Raw genomic sequence first — 12,500 nt, 5'->3', positions numbered from 1 at the left:
ATCTCTCTATCTATCTATCTATCTATCTATATACCTATCTATCTATCTACCTATTTGTCTATCTATCTATCTAAATATTTATCTATCTATCTATCTATCTATCTATCTATCTATCTATCTATCTCTTTCTCCCTTTCTTTTTCTCTCTGTATAAAAAAAAAAAACTTCCTTTCGTAGGTTTGAGGAACATTGCAACTCGGTAAGCACACAAGTGTCAATATTCCTCAGAGAAGTTGATGGTGCATGAAAAATATTGAAGCCTGCAATAAATGTTCAGATTGGCACATATAATATCGTGAGCTGAGAGGAGAGGGGAGTTCCTTAAGAAAAAAGTAATATTTGATGGAAATCGAGTGACTTATAAAGCTGAGGTACGAAAAACAAAAATATGTGAGGACGGAATATGTAAGGGCGATGTATCCAGTATGTATTGTCAGTATTGGATTCTTTGCTGGTCACAGCGATTGTTGGTGGTTTGAGGCGTAATATATAGATTTAAGGCGAACAAATATGGTTGACTATTTAGGGAGAAAGATTTGGGTATTGGAGTAGTAAATTGTTGACATAGCATGATGATAGACTGTCGTTTAAAAATAGTTCAGCGCTGCAGGTGTCGTAAGCTGGTTCCCCTAATCATAGGAATTCATTCTCTTTGAACTTCATCGGGTCAAACACATTTGATCAGACAATTTTCTGATCCCGGTTCACGGTCGTTTTTCGAACCATTCGTCCTCCCCTCTTCCTCGTTCCACCATCAGCAGAACGTATAAACAGAGAATCCGCTGTAAATCCTGTGACGTTTACACCAATATATGACATTGTTGAAGTTCAATTACAATAAACTATTTAGACCTGTTATACTTATGATAAGTATTGAAAACCTCAAGACGGTGAATTTCTGAATAAAAAGCAGCAACGATTGCGATAGCAATGTAGTAGAGAAGGCAAAAGCAGTGTATGGAATCTAGTATATCTAACGTTTCGCTTAGCATGGCAAAACGTTAGATATTGGATCCCATACTCTGCTAATAGCTTCTCTCCTACAAAGGTAAACTTCTCTTTCAAACACGAGGAGGAATGACGGAAAGCGTGCCTGGTCCATCCCTATATAGTACTTTGCGACCCTACAAATAATTAATCAATGTATAGGTCAAGTAAACTCTAGATCCTCTTTGTATGTGGTATAACTTACCTTTGTTTTCGTTCTTCAATGTCATTTCATTTAGCAAGAAAACTGATAAACTGGAAGTGTTGATGAGGACCTGAAACCCGGATATAAATGTCAAATTTGAGGGGCAAACTTAGAGCTGTTACATATAGTGGATACCTATATGTGATATAACTTACTTATGTTTTCGTTCTCCAATGTCATTTCATTTAGAAAGAAAACTGATAAACTGGAAGTGTTGATGAGGACCTGAAACCCGAATATCAATGTCAAACTTGAGGGGCAAACTCAGAGTTGTTACACATAATGAATACCTGATATTTTATCTTCCCAGAGTAAAAAATGAGGACGGGGTTAGGAGACAGGTGGTATGTACTCAAATTCTCCATTCATTACTTTGAATACCTAGGCATAACATTTTGAAGATATAGTGGTTCAGATTCATACTTCCTACACTACCCGAGGATAGATGCATCCATTATTTGTTGTGAGTCGTATCATCTATTCACCCCTCTAGTCCCCAACTGGTGGATTATTAACTTCTTGTAAGCATAGGTCTATTTTGTTGAAGTGCTGATTAGTGGACACAAATGAATTAGTCACAACAAACATCACGCACCATCTCTTCCATACATATGTGTTTTTCTTGTTCACACTCAGAATACGCTTGCTCTTTTCATAACTGACATGGACAAGAGCTACCCCACTTTTTTCTTTTTAGATCCCAAAGGACGAAGCAACCACCTCTCCTTTTTTCGACTTCCTCCCTCCACCATTTTTTGTCACTGGGACATAACTGTTAAAAGTTACCGTCCTGTTACTGAATCATTCCCCACAGGAGGTTCGGAGGCGTGGCCTATGCCATACCTAGAAATGGAATTGTGTTATCATTGTCACGTACTAACACTTTTCTCTCATGACAGAATCATCCAGAAGTATTGGATGACGTCCAGGATAAAACAAGTTCTTCCCCTTTGACCCTCAGAGATATTGGTTTCTTTGGATTTAGAACATTAGGTTTATACGAGGGTTAAGACTTATATCAACAGAGATGAAATTCCCTGCAGTCACGGTACCCTTTGGTGTCGGGCTCCATTGCACCGTTGTTCTTGATCATTATAAACAATGCACCGCTTGACAGTATACCGTTGGACGCTATTACCTCAGACCATAACCCACGGCAGAGCTCTATGGACAACCTGCTCAAATGAACCAAGGACAACTATGTCTTTATAAATTTTGAGAAAACGTTAATTATTCACTTCATGATCTCCAATTCTAGTGGTGATTGAAAATGTAACAAATTTAGATCCCTTGGAAAAGAGGTCAGAGCTCATATATAACCGATATATGGGTAATGCTATGATCGTACACGCACACACACACCCAACTCCACGCCCACGACAGTTGGAGTAACGACTCACAGCGTATCAATACTGAAATTATTTCAGCCTTGGGCAGGATTCGAACCCGGACCGCCGTAGTGGCGGCCGCGAATACTGCCAATGCGCCATCGAGTCGTGACGAGGAAAATGTGTGAGAATTAATTTCCCACAGGATAAGTAATCAATAATAACGTTTAAAAAAAGATAGCCGTATAAAAATTAACTATCGAGGATGTTATTACAAAAATTGGTCTATCAGTCATGTTCATCGTATGTAATCTTATATTTTGGGTCTTTTCCATTTCACGACATCCAGAATTTTTAGGCCAGGTTAGGTTAGGCTAAGTTAGGTTAGGTTAGGTTAGGTTAGGTTAGGTTAGGCTAGGTTGGGTAAGGTTAGGTTAGGTTAGGTTATTTCACCACCCCTTGTCACCACTGTCACCACCACTGTCGGTCTTCGACCATTACACTTATATTTGACTTGTAATACCACTCGTCTCGAGGCCCCTTGCCTTCGTTACGTGAGTTTCACTAAATGTTCAAGTTCCTCTTAAGCAGTAGGCCCAATGCCTTGTATTTCCTGTAGTCTCACTATTTTCTAATTTCAATAGGCCCGTGCCTAGTTCTCGTCCTTTGGGTTAATAAAAGGGTGGTGAATTTTCTTTCTTCTTTCACTGTAATTTCACAGTCTTGTTACACTCAGGATCTCTTTCTCTCGTCTCTCTACATCCTCTCTCTAGATCCCCGTATCCTACGCTAAGCTACCTTCGTCTGACGTCACTAATTTTTCTAATCCAATCTCCTATGACTTCTCAAATAAATGTCACTCCTTATGGGCGTGACTTTGAATTCATGCACCAATAGTTTTTTTTTCTCCTTCTCCACCTTACACCAATCCGAAAAGCCATTGCAATGCCACTAGCAATATCGTTTACCTCAGCATTAGTCAAACGAAGCTAACCTGCGCTTACAGAGTTTTGATTACATCATCGATTATAAAACAGTCACCACCGTCGGTGTGTTTACATAGACATAACGTCGCCTTGAACGACGCTTTCCAATCTTGTTTAATAACAACAGTAGGCGTCGAGTCTGAATTATTGAGTCATCATTCTAATGCCCTAGCTTATTTCCATTTGTACAACTACCGGCCTCTTACAGTTAGGTTAGGTTAGGTTAGGTTAGGTTAGGTTAGGTTAGGTTAGGTTAGATTAGGTTAGGTTAGGTCAGGTTAGGTCAGGTTATGTTAGGGTAGGTCAGGTTATGTTAGGTCATGTTAGGTTAGGTTAGGTTAGGTTAGGTCAAGTTATGTTAGGTCATGTTAGGTCAGGTTAGGTTAGGTCATGTTAGGTTAGGTTAGGTTAGGTCAGGTTAGGTTAGGTTTCAGATTAATATTCATTTCTTACCTCCCTTAAGTTGTTGACATCAACTTCATGCCGTAAATTGGAAAAGATCCTATATTCTTATAAGAAAGAAAAGAAAGTACGATAATAATGGAAACAAATGTTACTTACTTATATGAGAAGAGGAAAAGTAACACATACAAATGCACATACACATACATATACACATGCACATACACATACACATACACATACACATACACATACACATACACATACACATACATATATACATATACATACGCATACACATACACATGCATATACACATGCATATACACATACACATACACATGCATATACACATGTACATTCACATACACTTACACATGTATGTAAACATGCACATACAAATACATATACACATACACATACACATACACATACACATACACACACATACACATACAAATACACATATACATTTACATGCACATACGCATGCACATATAGACATACAAGTACATACACATTCACAAACATATACATACAAAAATGTACATACACGTACACATGCATATACATATACACATGTACGTACATATACACATATACATAGACATATACATACACATGCACATACACATACACATACACATACACATACACATACACATACATATACATGTATACATACACATACACACATGCATATATACGCATACATATACATATTTACATGCACACACGCATACATGTATACATACGCAAGCACATACACATGCAAAAACATATACATATATATTTACACATACACATACACATACACATACACATACATACACACATACACATACACATACACATACACATACGAATACACATAGATATACACATAAATATGTACGCATACATATGCATACTCATATACAAACAAAGAAAAAATAAAAAGACGAAGCCCAGTGAGACGCTCACACAATTTCACAAACCTTCACAAACTCATAGAAACTTTTGTTTTCACTTCTTTTGGTCACATACTGAGTAACGATGTCTTAAGCCTTCCAGCTGAATGGTTCTAAGGGTTCCGTAATGTCTCTGCAAATTGCGGTCCGTGTAGACCGGATAACCTCATCCAAAATTTCGAGAAGACCGACCTAGGGGAGACGTGGGAAGAATTTATATATATATATATATATATATATATATATATATATATATATATATATATGTATATATATATATATACATATATATATATATATAATATATACATATATACATACATACATACATACACATACAGACACATACATGCATGCATACATATACATACATACATACATACATACACACATACATACATACACATACATACATGCATACATACATACATACATACATACATGCATCTAAGAAGATTGCTAAGGAATCATATCACGAAAATAATAATAATAGTAAAATATAATATGAGACTTTTTTTAGAATAGTGTTATAGAAAAGGGTACTGTTTTTATAATAATATATGATAAATTATCCTAATTTAGAATTAGAATAAAAAGTTCAAAGAAAGAGAAAGTATATGGATGAGCTTATATTTTGCTTAGAAAAAGAGGTGTTTTTAAAACTAAGTCTAAGTAAATATTATATAAAAACTTCATCTATATTTTATCGAATAAGTGGAAGCAGATCTAAATGTTTTCCAGAATTATGAAGCAAAAAAAAAAGAAGAATTTACACCATAAGGAAAGAGCTTCTGAGGCAATTAGAAATAACCATAAGTGATGAATAATAACTCGAGATTACCGAAAGAAACAGATGATAATGATGATAGTAACGATAACAGTAATAACAGTGATTGAAATGTGTAGAATATGAAAGTCAGACACGGGGGCTCAGATGTGGTTATGAATATCAAAGGTCAATGAAGACAAGACTTGTTGGTTAGATAAACAGGCAACAGCAGTAATCTAACTTTGGTCACGGATTATATTCCTCTGACTGTACTTCTCAGTGAGATGAGAAGCCTGTTTCATTCGTAGGAAATGGTAAAGTGAATTGGGGGATAAGGGGAAAGTAGGAGAATGAGAGGAAGAAGAGGAACAAAGAGTAACAGCAAGTGTTGGTACCAAAGAGGGGAAGAAGATGAGAAACCTGTTTCATTCGTAGGATATGGTAAAGGGAATTGAGGGATAAGGGGAAAGTAAGAGAATGAGAGGAAGAAGAAGAAGAACAAAGAGTAACAGCTAGTGCTGGTACCAAAGAGGGGAAGAAGAAGACGAAGAGGGAAAAAAAGTAAGAGGTGGAAGATAAAGACGAGGAAGATGAGAAAGAAAAGGAAGAAAAGAAAGGAGAAAGAAAGAGGAACTAAAGGGGAAAAGTGAAAGAAGAAGAGGAGGAAAAAGAAGGAAAATAGGAAGAAGCGAAAGATAGGAGGTAGAATAGAAAGAAAAAGAGGTATGAAGGAATAAAGGGGTAAGAAGATAAGAGGACAAGAGGAAGCGAAGAAATAAAAAGAAATGAAAGATAAAAGGAAATAGTAAAATGAAGGAAAACTGCAGCAGGAGAAAGAAGCAAACACCAGAAAAAGGAGAAGGAGTTATATGGATGAATTGTAGAACATAAGAACATAAGAATGAAGGAGACTGCAAGAGACCATAGGGCCTACACTAGGCAGCTCCGTAACAGAGAGTAAAGAGGTAGCAGTAATAGAAAAAAGAGGTAGAAGAAATAGTAGAGGAAGAGAGAATCAGGAGAGAGAGGAAACGTATCAGGAAGATAGGAAAAGAAAACAAAAAAAGAAGGCGCACGCGATGGACAAAGAGGAAGATGAAAATAGGAGAAGAGACGGAAGAGGAACAGGAAAAGGAAGGTAGGAGAATAGGGAAGAAAAGATGAGGATAAGGATTAGGGCAAAGGTAATGTGTGAAAGCAAAAGAAAGGTCAGGAGAAAAATTATTTGGAAAGGAAAGAGGAGGTGGAGAGGAGGTGGGAAAGAAGGCGAGGGAGTAGGAGGAGAAAAGGAAAGATGAGGAGGGGAAGGAGAAAGAGCGGAAGTAAAATGAGAACAAGAATAAAGAGGAAAAGGAGGACGAGGACGAGATGTAAGTGACCTAAAAAAGGAAGGAGGGCGAGAATGAAGATGAGGAAGAGAATAATGACAAGGAGTAGAATGATTAAGAGGGGTGAAAGCGAGGAGGAGCAGAAGAAGAAGAAGGAACATAGAAGATAGAGAATAAGGAGGAAGAAGAGAAAAAGGAAGAGAAGAAGAAGGAACAAGATGTAATGGAGATACAGGAAGAGAATGAGTAGGAGAATTAGAGGAGGAGGAAGAGGAGAAGGAAGAAGAAAAGGAGCAGGAGGAGGAAGAAGAAATGGAGGAGAAGGAAGAGGAGGTGGAGGAGGAGGAGGAGGAGGAGGAGGAGGAGGAGGAGGAGGAGGAGGAGGAAGAGGAGGAGGAGGAGGAGGAGGAAGAGGTGGAGGAGGAGGAGTAGGAGGAGGAGGAGGAGGAGGAGGAGGAGGAGGAGGAGGAGGAGGAGGAGGAGGAGGAGGAGGAACTAAGCGAGATTAATGGGACCTGGGTATAAAACAGCCAGGCCTTAGAAAACCCTCGGGAAAGTTGCGTCGTAAAGCAAGTTAAAAGGAAAATATCAGATAATAAGGAGTCTTTAATAAGCACGAGAGGGAAAAACGTGGTTCCATAAAACCGACTCGAGATTACCTTTGAAAGATTATGCCTTTATGTAAAACGACCTCGCCACTACAGGCGACGCTGATTTTTGTCTTTCTTTTATCTTTTTTTTTTTCTTAGTCATTTTACATTTCTTTGCTTGTCTTTTTTTTTGTCTTTTTCTTCCTTTCTTTTCTTACCTTTGAAAGATTGCCTATAAGACGACCTCAGCACTACAGGTGATTGTGATTATTGTCTTTCTTTTCTTTTTCTTTTTTCATTCTTTACTTTTTTCTTTTTTGTCTTAATTTTTTTTCTTATCTTTGAAAGATTGCCTACAAGATGACTTCACTACTACAGGTGGTTGTGATTCTTGTCTTTCTTTCTTTTTTTTCTTTTTTTTTTCTTTCATTCTCTCTTTTGGAAGCTCGCTGACTGAGCGGGTTAGGGCGTCGTTACCTGCGGCGAAGGTCGAGGGGATGGCGGTTCGAATCCTGCCACCGGCGAAGTTCAAACAAGGGTGCAGTTTATTAAATTCCACGGTATAAAGTCCTCTATGAGGGGCACCGTCCTAGCCTTCTGATAGGGGGGAGTTTGTGACATTAAACCATATCATCATCATTCTCTCTTTTGTGTTTTTCTTTTTCTTTACTTTTCTTCGTTGTCATCATTTTTTTCTTTCGCACTTTCTTTTTTTTTCACTCCACAATTCCTGTTTTTTTTTCTTTCTTACCGAAACACATCCTTCTGAGCAAAGGCGTTGGGGAGCTTACGCCAGGAGACGCAAAGCTGCGGCCGAAGCCGTCACCTTTACCCTTTATACTTGGACTGTTGGGTGAGGGAACAGTCACTGCTGGGAATGGGAGTGAATTGCGGGATTCGAACCCACGACCTAGCGAATGTAAGATCATCATGCTTCCCATTCCACCACTAGCGCAATACCATGAAGATGAAGTCAAACAACTGAAATGCATTATTAGACCGGCGTCACTATACATATCATAAATATTTCTTATTTTTTATATTTCATATCTCCTTTCCTGTGCTGAATAAAGTTGATTAGTGATAGTCCAGAACAAGATTACAAATCACCAATAAGAATAATAGGAATGGTTTTTAATCACCCAAATAAAATTGCCTGGTGACATTCAGAACAAATGGAAGGACCAGTATCAGTGACAGTTCACTGTTTACTATGTAAACACACTAAATAAGATAAAGGACTAAATGCAACGTCAATTCTTATCAATCGTGTAAATGTATTGGAAGAAAATGACGTGAGAATGCGTTTCTAAAATACAATCTCTGTGTCGGGCAGAGTTTGTATAACCTCTGGTAAAATATACAGTAAAAAACGATTCGGGTTGAATGCACGGGAATCTTCTAAGATTACTCTCGCCTTCTTTTTTTTTTTTTTTTTTTTTTTTATTCATTTAAACTCTCTCCCATTACACACGCGTTATTTGGCCTTCACGCAGTCCAGTAACATCTCTTCGTGATTTTATTTTTTTATTTTTTTTTATTTTATAATTAATCTTTTGACGGCTGGAACTTTATTCTTGACTCGGTAAAGTTGATGACATGAGACAGAACAACGTTTTTCAGTCGCCTGTAAAAGTGAAAAGGTTAAAAGAGGTATTCTAATCTCTTATGTTCAGATGTTTTTGTTGTCATAAGGATGCCTGGTGGTAGGAAGAGTAAGACATTTTATTCGTCTTCAGAGATGAAAGGGTCCTGACGAATGGGGAAATAAATGTCGGTATAACGTAGAAATGGATACTATTCACTACGATGATATCGTAAAAAAAAAAAAAAAAAAAAAAAAAAAAGAATCAAACTCCAGATCAAGGAGCGAGAATTCCCCGAAAAGGTAAAGCACTCTCAGTTGGGATTTTTTTTTTTTTTTTTTTGGCCGACGTTGGGTTGTCTCCCCGCCTGACCAGGGCTAACAGCAACCAACGAAGCAAGCCTGCGGTAGGTAGGGTACGCGTACTAATGGAGAAGCACTTGCCCTATGCAGACGCATTTGACACAAAAAACTTCTACCTGACGATGGTGAATAGATAGGACCATAATTATAGGCTAAAAAAATCACTTAACTATCCCCTCATAATGTGATTTTTGAGCCTCTAATTATACTCCTATCTATTCACCATCGGCAGGTAGAAGTTTTTGTGTCAAATGCGTCTCCATAGGGCAAGTGCGTCTCCATTGATACACTCGTTCTACCAGGAATCGAACTCACGACTACCTGTTCATGAGTACAAGACGATATCCTCTGGGATACTGCTGAAGAACCAGAAGGAAATGGAGACGTAAAACACTATGACGAGAAAGTTCATGACAATGTTTTATCCATTGCGAAACGTAACATCGTATAAACGATTATGAAGTGATCATCTTGCTGGGAAAAAGAAAGTTCATAACAACGTTTTCATCATTTGGGTGCGTTTACATTAGACGAAACAGAATCTGCGAAACCTAATATCGTATAAACGATTGTAAATTGATAATCTTGCTAACCAAAGGAAAAAAGCATTCAATTATGGAAGGTCTAAGTTTAGTATGCGAATATATTTAGAATGAATATATAAATAATATAAAATGAATAAGTGATAAATAAAGAAATTAAATTAATAATTAGTAGATAAACAAATGAATAGATAGAATTAAATAAGTACATACCTTGAAATGAAAATACAACAAGAATTACTTAATTCAACACAGCTCGATGTTTTATTTGTTACATTCTGTGTAGTATAAGAATTTTATCCTTGTATTTCTAACGTGTGGGAAAAAAACTTGGTCCTTGATCGCTTAAACAGATGAAAAATAGATATATTATGTAACAAGATGAGTGTTAATAGAAAGTATAATCGAAGACAAAAACCACTGGAGTCAGGGTTCCGTGCACTGACAACATCGCGCGCAAAACCCTCAAGGTCCAACTTAATGATCTCTTCTTATACGGACAGTTTGACTTCCGAGCGCTGTTAGGCCCGACGCTGACGACCACCAAGAGCAAGAGCATCGAACTGTTTTGCTTCTACATTGATGAGACCCTCATAGAGTCCTTTGGTCGTCTTCCACTCACAGCAGTGAACTACATAATAATTTAATTGAGCATGTGTATGAATATATGAGAAATTTGCTCTTGAACAGCGACATCAATCAGATAATTTTTATGACCGTTGCGTGTAGGACTCAAGCCTACCACTCAGAGGCCATAAAGTTACTAGGTAGCGCTTTAACTCGCTGCTCAGTAGCCTTATGGCCTCTGAACGGTAGGTTCGAGTCCTACACGCGACGGTCATGAAATTTATCTCAGTTGTATGAATGTTGATATGTACGTATATATTATGTGCGTAGCTACAATTGTATTTCATGTAATGATGCTCCCAACCACAATACGTGAACGATATGTTGTGGACAAAATTGATAAACACACATCATCCAACGTTGTCAAATAGTGACAAATGAGTTGACGTAATCTTATGATATAACATAAGGAAAAGAAAAAACACGCTGGACATAAGTATGATAGTTTTTCATTTTTGTAGCTGCAAACACTAGAAATTTCCATGCTATTCAGAAATTCTCCACCTTTTGACTGTAGAAGATAGATAATGTCAAATAATCACTTCTAAAAGGTCATATCTTTCAACTTATTTCTTCAGGATGGTGGTGTATTTCAGGGTGTTTTGGTGTAGCAAAAATTAAACTATTTCATCCAATTGGAGGAAGCACTTGGAATAAAGATAACTATAGAATAAAATACATTATTCATTTACAAAATACAAGTGATAAAAAGAGTCCTTACGGGTATATTGAAAGTAACATAAATGGTTAACGAAATCAAAGATACATAAATTTTTAATTTTATCTTTGGATGAGAGAGAACGAGAAAGTAAAGTGGCGAAGTTGTCTGAGGAGACATTTATTTGTAATCGAAGCTGCTAACTTTATTTTGTGTAGACGGGCAGACGAAGTGGTGACCCAGAATCTTTGAAGCCCGAACTTGACCCCTCAGACTTACACGTCAGTGTTGAACTTAAATAAGAGAGAGAACGAGAAAGTAAAGTGGCGAAGTTGTCTGAGGAGACATTTATTTGTGATCGAAGCTGCTAACTTTATTTTGTGTAGACGGGCAGACGAAGTAGTGACCCAGAATCATTGAAACCCGAACTTGACCCCTCAGACAAACACGTCAGTGTTGAACTCGAATACGCTCATGAAGCCAGACATACTCATGGCACAATGAGGACCTAGAGACCACCCCGTACCATGAGGTAATACATATATTCACACATATCAAATTTATCAATACAACTCGAATCTTATTTTTGAGCATTTATGGAACAATTCCACACAGATTTGTGTCACTGCCTGTAATTTTGTAGATATCCACGTCTGACCAATGATATACTGGAATTGTGCAAATATATCTTTTTGTTGTATTAATGCAGTTGTATTCATAAAATACACTTCATTACGTAAGAATTGCTGTATAAGTGAGTTCTTTCAACATATTATATCATGGGTCGAGTATGGTTGTGCGTAAAAAAATAACTTGTGCAGACGATCCAATTGTAATAAGAATATAAAAAAATGCTCATTCAATTGTCTTAGAATATAATGGAAATTGAAAAAAAATACTGATGAGCAGGTGCAGATGGTTAACGAGATTGCTTGTAATCAATATACAGAAAAATATCCAGGAAACAAAATGAATATTCACTCTTGAAACAACAAATTCAGCCCTTTTGTTTACACAGTGGTGGGGGTTGACGCGGGAATGAATTCATAATGGACCTCATCAAATAAAGTTAACGAGAGGAACACATCAAAACGGAAACATTTCTAATGGTCGTTCTCCCAAGAAAAATGGGAAAAAAATATTTTCTTAAAAAATGGAAAAAGAAAGATGTGGTATACAT

This window comes from Oratosquilla oratoria, chromosome 14 (genome assembly GCF_046742065.1).
Source record: "Oratosquilla oratoria isolate Oo_2021 chromosome 14, ASM4674206v1, whole genome shotgun sequence".
Lineage (NCBI taxonomy): Eukaryota > Metazoa > Arthropoda > Malacostraca > Stomatopoda > Squillidae > Oratosquilla > Oratosquilla oratoria.
Note: the sequence above shows the minus strand (reverse complement) of the source record.